The sequence below is a fragment of the Tiliqua scincoides genome, chromosome 6, assembly GCF_035046505.1.
Source record: "Tiliqua scincoides isolate rTilSci1 chromosome 6, rTilSci1.hap2, whole genome shotgun sequence".
NCBI classification, from domain to species: Eukaryota; Metazoa; Chordata; class Lepidosauria; order Squamata; family Scincidae; genus Tiliqua; species Tiliqua scincoides.
Genome location: NC_089826.1, coordinates 82,177,342 through 82,188,012, shown reverse-complemented (window position 1 = coordinate 82,188,012; position 10,671 = coordinate 82,177,342).

Sequence of the window (10,671 nt, the reverse complement as noted above, 5' to 3'; positions counted from 1 at the left end):
TGGCTATATGATGTAAATATTCTTGCGGTTTTGTGGAATGTCCTGGTAATTGGAAATGTGCAGCGTGTTTTTCAATGCTGCAACTGTGTTGCATACTTCGCAAAGTTAAACGTACCTGGCCTCACATACCTTGCTCAAAATAGTTCCCTCTTTACAGCCGCACTGCCAAGGAGAGCAAATATATAAAGAGGGGTTCTGGTCTTCATAGTTGGAATGCTTCGGGGAATCGGTGGTTCTTCAGAAATATTTTGAAAGGGAAAGAGGCAAATGCAGAATACATGGGTTTTCTTTACTCGCTCCACATGCAAAAGAATTTCTCAGAATGGGACATCTTCCAAAATTAAGGACATAGACTCTGGATTTTGGCCAGAACTCTCCACCAGAGTCTGTACTTGATCCATTTTGGCAGGGAATCCACCCATCATTAAGAATCTCTCCTCCTTTTTTCCCATCTAGATTTATACCAAATTATTAATCCAAATTATTGATTAATGAAACAAATTAGATTCTCAATCTGAAATGAGCAGTACCTAGACAAAACTTTGTGGATGAGTGTGTGTGCAGGAGGGGGAGAGAGAGAGAGAGAGAGAGAGAGAGAGATCATTTATTCATTTATAATGTGCAGAGAGAATCCTTCACTTGCGAACCACTTTCCAGTTTCATTTAGAGTCATGATTACTTCTGTTCCCTGTTCTGCCTCCATAGGCAACAATGAGAATGACTTCCATAATTGACTGACTGTTGACTTCTGGGTGGAATTTAAGGTGCTGATTTTGACCTACAAAGTTCTTAGCAGCTTGAGGCCAGCTTCCTGCAATGTTCCTAATCTCAGGAACGTTCTCCTGCCATGGACAGCAGTAGTCTCTTCAGACAAATGCTTTCTCTGGGGATTCATTTATTTATTTAGCATATGGCATATAATACATGGACTTACATATCAATTAGACTAAATCAAATGTCAGTCTCCAGTTTGTCCAGCCATTCATGGACAGAGTTGCCTTCATAGAAAAAGTCAGACCACGGGCCAGTATACACCCTCAGTTTGCAGCCAGACACAGTGTGGTATATGGTTTGGCGGGAGAACCCGCAATCACACTGTGGGGTAGATACTAGCCCCCATTGAAACACTGAGTCTTGACTAACACCATGTAGGGTACAGATCCTGTTCAAAGTTTTCCAGTGCTGACAAGGTAAGTCAAAACCTGGCCGCTTAAGTGTAGGATCGCCTATATAACTACCTGTTTCTGGGCATTTGACTGCCCATTTAGCTTTCCATTGGGCATTGATGTTGAAATTGTTGTGCAGTTGTGCGAGTGCCAGAGAAGGCTTCCTTTGGGGAAAGCCAGGAGAACAGCTACAGAGCATAGCGGCCGTGGGATGGGGTCACAAACCCACTTCCAACATTTTTAAAGCATGGTGAGTCTCCGCACTTGCAGAACTTCTGTTGAGGGCTTTGGAGAGTCATTCTGCCCCACAATTACACAACTCTCCCTGGAGATCTGTTGAAGTCTAAGCCTGTGAATTTTCTCAAAGAGCTGCAAAACATTTGTCTTTAAGTTGGAACTATATTCAACAGCTAAGACTTTTTTTTTTTTACTTCTGTGCAATTTGTTTTTTTCTGAGTTGTTGGTATCCTCCCTGAGGCATTACAAAAGGGTAGGGAGAAAGTGAACTCAGTAAATAAATTTTAAAAAGAATGTCAGCCAGCATCTGACACCTGCAGTATACGCAATGTTTAGCTATCACTGAAAGATGACACAATGACCCCAACCAAGAAGCAGTGGCATAGCTAGGATATCTGGCAACTGGGGTCCATAAATTAAACCCCCATATTCCCCATATACCCCCCTATTTCAGAAGGACTCCTGGGGGCTTAGAAAAGCACTTCCGGTTTGGGGTGAAAACTGTAAGTGCCATTCAGAGGCCATCTGAGGCCCAAGGAGGCTGTGTGCAGCCTCCCCTAGCCTCAGAAGGCCTCCAAAAGGCATTCCCTTGACACCCCCTCAAGGCATGGTACCCAAGGCAGTTGTCTCCCCTTTCCCCCTTAGCTATGCCACTGCTAAGAAGGTAAATATTTCAAAAGAAACAACCAACAAGCAACCAGAGCAGTTTCAGTGTAAAGCAAAAATAAAATAGACAATGTGAGAGGATTTCAACTCCACCCTAATTATGATAAGCAGAACATCTTGGGGTGTTTCATAACTTTCTGAAAAAGTGTCCCTCTATAAACACAAGGGTATTGCTGTGACACCAGTTAAAAATCTTGCTATAGCCGTTTCTCCCTCTGTAACATGTCGAGATGGCTTTTTCGCCTCTCTAACATTCGAGCAAGCACTAAAGATAGAACTTCATTCATCATCTCCTAAGCCAAGACTGCCAAGGGAAGCCTACCCTTCCTGAGCGAAAAGTGGCAACACTCCAGTACTGGCAAAAATCAAATGAATCATTTCCTGCTTTTAGTTTTAAATAATCAAAGAAGATTGTCTCGCTTCTGGTCCAAAGGTAATTTTTCATAGCAAAGCATAGGAGCCCATTTACAAAGAATGTGAATGTGGAGAATTCTTCTTCCAGCTACAAGGCTACTAGAAGCTGGTGGACTTGGGAATCAGACGAAAATAAATAGCAAGAGATCAATGATAAAACAGGTCGTGTTCAGGAGCTTAAAGAGGAAAGTTGTCACTTGCTGTCACAGAAGCAGCAACTCATTACGCAGGGATTTCTGGAAATGAGTGGCAGGGAGTTGCAGGGGGAGGTCCCTGGAGTGGTTACCACCCAGTGCAGCACTTACCTGGATAAGCTCGGGGTTATAGAAATATGGGGGTGACATGATGACATAATCACATTGCCCCCAAACTTCTGACCTACCAGAAATTCGCCTTCGGACCACTTCAATTCAATTATCTGTGACCATCTCCAGGCCCATTCACTTTGTGCTCTCACCATCGAGCAGTGAGAACATAAGGCCGCTGAGTTCAGAGAGAGCCAAAAATCACCAAACAAAGACTCAGGTGGTATGGTGTGAATGACACCTGGTGTGGCCTGCACCCCTGTTGCAACACGACTGAGGGGGTGTACTTCAAACAGACAAGTGTTTGGAAGAGAGCAGCTTCATCTAATTTATTTTGTGTGACTCCACTCTTCTACACATTCATGACACATGTATGTTTATGTGTTTATTATTGTGAAGTCATGGGGCCAGTCCATTGTTTTTGTCTTGGTTTCTCAATGTTCTATTATTATTATTATTATTATTATTATTATTATTATTATTATTATTATTATTATTAACAACAACAACAACAACAACAACAACAGGTATTTATAGACCGCCTTTCTTGGTCTTTATTCAAGACTTTATTCAAGGCAGTTTACATAGGCAGGCTTATTTAAATCCCTTATTAAATAGGGATTTTTACAATTGAAAGAAGGTTCTTTCTTTCAAGAACCACTACATTCAGGTGTTTCATTCCGATCTGGCTTCACATTCTGGCCTCCATCCTCCCACGCTCAGAGCAGATGGAATAGCTGGGCTTCAGCTTGTCAGCTGCTTCAAGGTCGCACGGTGCCGGTGGCCTCGAACTGGCGACCTTGTGGATGTTATCTTCAGGCAGACGGAGGCTCTACCCTCTAGACCAGACCTCCTGCCCTTTAGAAAGTCATTAGAAAGTCTAACAATTCTATTTATTGTTCAATAAAATGAATAAATTTACTAAATTTTCTAAAGGTCTTCCGTTGAAAATCTGTGATCCGTTAAGTTAGGTCTTAGTGTTTGCAAATGAATCCACCATTTGAGTTACGGCAAGTTATAAAGCTCATTAACAAATTGATACTGGGTAGGATGGGAACTCCTTTCCAAAAGAAAAATGGCATTTGTCATTGTTGGCATTGCTTCCCAGAATGGCTCCTATGGCGAGTGGGAGGATACGCTTATATGGTGCGTTGTGGCACCCACAGAACTTACCACATCACCACGAAACGCACCCCCACCCCCGTGTAGCTACACTATTAGGGCTGCTTTTGAAACTCTCCTCAGCGTCCTCAAAGGTTGCAAGGAGGAATGCTTAAGAGGTATGTCCAACACCCTCTTACGTATGTGTGTGGAACCCGATGTGTTATTGTATAGATCCAAGCATTCCCAGTTTCCATGGCCAGTACTCATGGCTCATTGTGGCTTGGCCCGTCCAGCAACAGAGTTGACGTTCAGGATGTATCTACTCTACAAACACACATTTATTTTATACCACTTTCATTGTCGTGGCTCCCTGCCAAGTCTGCACAGTAGTCTCTCTACCACCTCCTTGGCCATTTTGAAGAACAGAGCATCCAAGTTGTATTTGGAATTCTCCCATCCTGATCTAGGCTTGCCGCTGAAAAACATAAACCTGCCGTCAACAGTAGAACTTCATGTCTTCCAAAATATTTACCTCGAGAATGTTTGTTGCCCTGCCTTTCAGTTCTCCAACTCTCAGGGTGGTTTACAATCCAAAATGTAAAAGCAATCAAGCTTATATATTACACTTCAAGTAACACTGAAAGGAGCAGACAGAATAAAAAAGAAAAGGCTGGCAGTGATTAAAACCACACTAGCTGATATAATTAAAAAGAACCCAAATCTGGGTGAATAAAGGGGGCTTTTTTCCCCCCTGAATTCCCTCCTTGATGCCAAGATGATAGAAGACTCAGCAGCAGTTGACCTCTTTGGGTAGAGCATTCTATAGCCATGGTGGTGGGCCAGTGTGAGATACAGGAAGCTGGACTACATGGGCATTTGACCTGATCCAGCAGGGCTCTTCTTCTTATGGGCGCCCCATTCCCCCAATTATCATCTGCCTAATCTCACAGGTGGAGGGGGTGAGACAACAAACAAACAACAACAAACAAACAACAACAAACAAATGACGTTGTTATCTGGACAACAAACAAACTATACCTAAGTTATATATCCTAAGCCTCTTATTGCACCCCAAACCCTAACCTTAGCTTTGTGTTTTAAAAGCACAGTTGCCCAGGACGCAATGTCACTTTGTCACTCTGCGGAAGATAATCTTACGAATCAAGTTCGTTCAGTGGTTTCCAAACTGTGGGTCAGGACCCACTGGTGAGCCGCAACCTGATTTTTGGTGGGTCGCTCAAGGGATGATGGAAAGATCACATAACTAATTTCCTCAAGCCCTGAGGTTTATCAAAACTCAGATACTGTAGCTGCTAATTACCCTACAAAGAGCTCAGCTCCTGCAGTTTGCAAAATAGCTGCTAATTGCCCTGTAAGGAGTTGAGTTCCTACAGCTTGCACACGTGTGTAAATATAGAGAGATAAATGTTGCAGGGTCTCTTTTTTCTGGTTATTACTTAAAAATTGATAAAATAATTATTTCTTTCTAGATCTCCTTTTTTAAAAGTCTGGTAAACCTAGGTGGGTCCTGATAGAATATTGTTTAAAAAAGTGGGTCCTGGCGCGACAAAGTTTGGGAACCACTGGGCTGGTTCATGTAGGAGTAGGTGCTTTAGAAAGAAAATATTGTTCCTTGGTAAGTCATGTGAACAAATTTTGTGAAATATATTCTACAGTTCTGTTGTCATCTACTTATAGGGATGTTTCTTCAGCCATTTTGTATCTTTATCTATGGAATACCATTTTTCATCTGTTCAAAATCAGTCTTCAAGTTGAACAAGGAGCCTCTGAAGTCTCCGAGAGATCTGAGGATGATCCCTCATAAAAGTTTGGTACATTTGTGGTACAACTTGTATTTTGAAGGTTGGCACCCTTTTCATTATATCATTTAACACACCCTTTTATGTGTGTTAGCTTTTCAAATAAAATGAATTTCACCATTTGCAACTATGTCTAAAAATAGCATGTTATTTGTTTATCAAACAGAAAGTTAAAGAACACAACCCGATTCTCTAAGAGGCCTTTATTGCTGTGAACATCCCTTCGATCTTTCCATGGGTTTCCTCAATGTTTCACACCAAAAACAGTTTGGTGCTTTTTTTTTTTTTTTCTTCCAGGGAAGCATAAAAGCAAATATTTGTGTTTCATGAAATTCAACACCTCATCTCCTCAGACTCCAGCCATTAGACATGCTTCAGTTACTGGCCTCAAGGGTGTAAAAAATGAATGAGGAAGAAGGGAATATTTTGTTATTAAATATCTATTTTTCCCCCCTACAGAAACATCGACGTGTGAGTCTACGACAGGAGAGTCAGCATTGTTCTTCCCCAAACTCTATTTGTGGTTTGCAAAGAATTACAAATGGTTCAACCACCAAAGGTCCAACTTAACTGACAGAATTTTTATATGACTCTGTGTTCTGGCTTCCTTTGGAATATTGTATACAATTCTGGACACCCCATCTGAAAAAAAATATATCACTGGAAATAGTACCAAACCAGAGAGGGAGAGAGAGGGTTTTTTTTAAAAAAAAAATTATAATTATAAAATATAAATGCTTTAAAAGTATACTAGGTAGGTGAAATTGGTGGTATAGGGTCAGCAGACGCAGCCTGCAGAGGTGTTAAATAATAATATTTTTTTCCCAAAGATTGTGGGGGTTTTTTGTTTGTTTTTTTACAAAAGTGAGAAGTGCAGAAAGCAGAGTTATGTGCTTTTATTTCACTATACCGAAAAACCCATCTCTGCTCACACACACACACACACACACACACACACACAAATGTCAGGAACACAAAAGGAACAGACACAAATGTCCAATACTGGGATGCATTTGACCAGGACACCATTGTCCACTACACAACAATCCTGTCATTTCCCCAGATCATTGATACTCAACAACAGCATTTGACATCCAATGATTTTTCAGCAGTTGTCAAGATTTGACGGGAGCTGAAAGCTAATTTAAGCATAGCATTTTTTTAAAACTTCATTCATTCACCCATTCATTTCTCAATCACGAAAGAGAGTTCAGAGAACTCTGAGTTCAGAGCCATTATATATGATTTTTTCTGTAAACCACTTTGCGAACTTTTTGTTGAAAAGCAGTATATAAATACTGTTTTTAATAATAATAATAATAACTCAGATAGTTGCCTTTCAAATCTCTACTTTTCTCTCTACTCTCAAATTTCAAAATGCAACATAATGAGCTCAAAATAAAACTCTGAATTGTGAAAGGTGAAAATTAATTGGCAGTCATTTACGCCTTGAAAATGTACCACAAAAATAAAAAAGCAGGATAAGTTAGACTGTGTAAAACAACGATACAACAAATATATAGCAAGACACATTTAAAAAAATGGAACTACTGTTGGAACCAGTATGGTTTATCATCCCAAGTGGAAACAATCTTGAGCTAGATAGAGCTAAACAGTGTAGAGTTTCACACTGAACGTTTGAGGAAGGCTTGCAAGTTCCACCCCTGGCAGGAATACATCACTCAAAAGTCTGAAATTAGGCTCTGTGAAACGACTGCTGCCACCTCCCACCTGCAGCTGATCTGCCATTCCTCCATGCATGTTTTGAAAGCTGTACTTGTAATGATTCATTTTTAATTGGCTTGTCTTTAAAGCTGCAAGAGGGAAGAGGAGAATCAGCAGAAAGTAAGGCCAGAACAGAAGAGGAGACTGAAAGATGGTTTCGTAGCAACAGATGGCAAAATGATGACCTCCAAACTGACCATATGAAATAGAGAAACTTGGGTCAGAATTTGTATGCAGACCTATGCATCCAAGGGCGCAATCCTAACCCCTTATTTCAGAGCTTTCCAGCACTGACATAAGGGCAATGCAGCTCTGAGGTAAGGGAACAAACATTTCCTTACTTTGAGGAGGCCTCCGTGAGTGACACCCAACTGCAGGATGCAGCACATGTCCCATTGGCACCGCTATGCCAGTGCTGGAAAGCACTGACATAAGGGGTTGGGATTGCGTTCCACATCTACTGCCTTAGACCTGGAAGTCAGTGGCGTAGCTAAGGGGGGTGCAGGGGGTAGCAACTGCACCAGGCCACAAGCTTTGGGGGAAGGCAGCAAGCTGAGCTTGACACTAGTGGCCAAAATTGTGAAAACCTTGGTCTGTACAAATAATACCAGCATGTTAAATATCATTGGAAAGGTAATTTAATGCTGAATGCAATGAAATGAACAACATTGGAATATTTGTATTCTATCAAAAGTTATGGCCAATTAACCAGAAAATTTTTTAATTGTGAGAACCTTGGTAAGTACAAATAACACCATGATGTTATATGTCATTGGAAAAGTAATTTAATGCTGAATGCAATGAAAATATGAAATATCTGTATTCTGTCAAAAGGTATGGCCAATTAACCAGAAAACGTTTTATTTGTTTATTTACTTAATCAATTAAATTTGATTTTGTTGTGGAGGGGGTGCTACAAAACTTTATTTGACCCCAGGTTGCAGATGCCTTAGCTATGCTGCTGCTGGAAGCACTGTAAAAGCACTGTATTCAATGCTACCCAATAGGATGTACTGTGCGAATAGGAAATGATTCAGAGGCTACACACCTGATTTGCAAGTGCAATATCTTTAGCTCAATTTCTGACAAGTCTAGTTAGAACAGTGGTTCTCACACATTTAGCACCAGAACCCACTTTTTAGAATGAGAATCTGTCAGGACCCACCAGAATTGATGCCATGACTGGAAGTGACATCATCAAACAGGAAAATTTTTAACAATCCTAGGCTGCAATCCTACCCACACTTACCCATGAGTAAGTCCCATTGAGTATCATCTTTAAAATAATATACATAGTAGCTTGTTAAAAGTACAGGTCTGTAACATTTCCCCAAATGCAGTTACATACCATGGTAGCATCAAGTCTCATAGATTAAAAATTAAAAATTGAAATGAATGGGGACCCACCTTAAATTGGCTTGTGACCCACCTAGTGGGTGCCGACCCACTGTTTGAGAAACACTGAGTTAGAGGATAAACAGAAAGAGAATTGAGAAAGGCTTCTGCCTGAAATGTTGATGAACTTCAAAGAGCCAGTGGAAATCCCTGGTCATTAACTAATTTTACAATTAGTGCCAATTACAGCCAGAGCTGAAGGGAGATGATGGGAAACCATACATACATACATACATACATACATACATACATAGTTATTTATACTGCCTTACTCTGTTTTTATACCACATTTAAGGCTAATGGTTTATGTACACCACCTTGAATGCTGTGTAAAAAGAGCAAGGCAGTATAAATGATGGCTTTCAAAGGGGGATTTACAATATGTTCTGTGAAGACTCGCAGACTCACAGGAGACTCTTCTCAGCTCACCAGATGTTTCTTCACAGTTGTGGGTATCTCTTCTGGCTGCATGCCATCAAGCTTCTGCAGGCAACCATATATCATGCCCAGACAGGTCCTCATGGCTGTTCTCCATCCTTTGCCAACCTTCTCACACACTCCTCTGCTCTCTCGCTGTGGTGGCTCATCAATTCTGGAACAGTGACTCCATTCTGCCACAACAGGGAACAGCAGCTTATCATTCCGTCTCCCATCTAGAGACAGACCATGATTGTTCCTACTTAGCTCTTCAGGCATACGGCAGCTCAACCATCAGACCACGCTGCCTGCCCCAGCATCCCACTATCATTCTCATGGGCCCAGCAGTGGTTCCATTGGTACATAAAGCTTGCCTCCGGTAACAGGAGCAAACAGTAATCTTCAGGGGTTAGATTTGACCCAGGACTCTCCAGCTGCTGACCTCTAGTGTAGATAGTAGTGGGCAAGTTAGACCAGAAAATTAGTCTTTCTAATTTGTCTTTTTAATGTATTATTTTTTTTATTTTATGCAAAAGAAAAAAAAACTTTACATAAATGTGATCATTACACATTAGCAAAGTAAAAAAATGTGTCATCAAATGTGTGCAATAAAGCATGTTTGTGCCTACTCAAGAGTCAGTAGTGCTGGATCAAAGGTGTGCGCCTGCCTGTCAGTGCCTGATCCATTCCCCACATCAGTCAGCGCAGGTAAGTTATGCTGGGTGGCATAGGGGTTTGGAGAGGGTGGTGGAAGAACAGTGTGGAGGCGGGGAAGAGTGTTTCTGGGCAGGGGGGAGGATGGAACGGGGTGAATTTGGCCCAGAATGGGATGGGATTGGCAGACCAGGCCTTCGCCATTTCCTAATCCCACTCCTAGCTGAGTGGGCGGGAATAGATATATAAGCAAACTAAAATATTGAGTAGATCTATCTACATGCTTCACTTGGCTTAAGATATTTTATCGAGGAATGTGTTAATTTGCAACTGATGTCAATAAGCCATTCACTTGAAGACCGATAGGCACAAAAGACCATCCATCCATTGGGCACAGATTGGTGTGCTCCTTTCCTTCCAATTAAGTACTATGAATCTTTTGGCCGTTGTTAGGGCACAGAGAGTTCATTTTTGTTAACCTGATGGTAATTTGAACAGAACTTTAGTCATGACTTACTTCAGTGGGACTAACCCGCTCCATTGATTTCAGTAGGACTTCAGTGTGACTAACTTTCAAGATACTTGTCGAGTTGTTCCTAATTCTTTAGTCACTCTTACTTTCTTTTATTGAATTGATGCAACAATTAAAGCTTTCTTTCCCTTTACACTAATTGCCTTTCAACTTCACCATTAGTTCTTATGCTGTTCTCTGGGAATATTGTGAATAATTGCCTCTCCCAACCTTTTATTTCTGATATCATTTTAAAG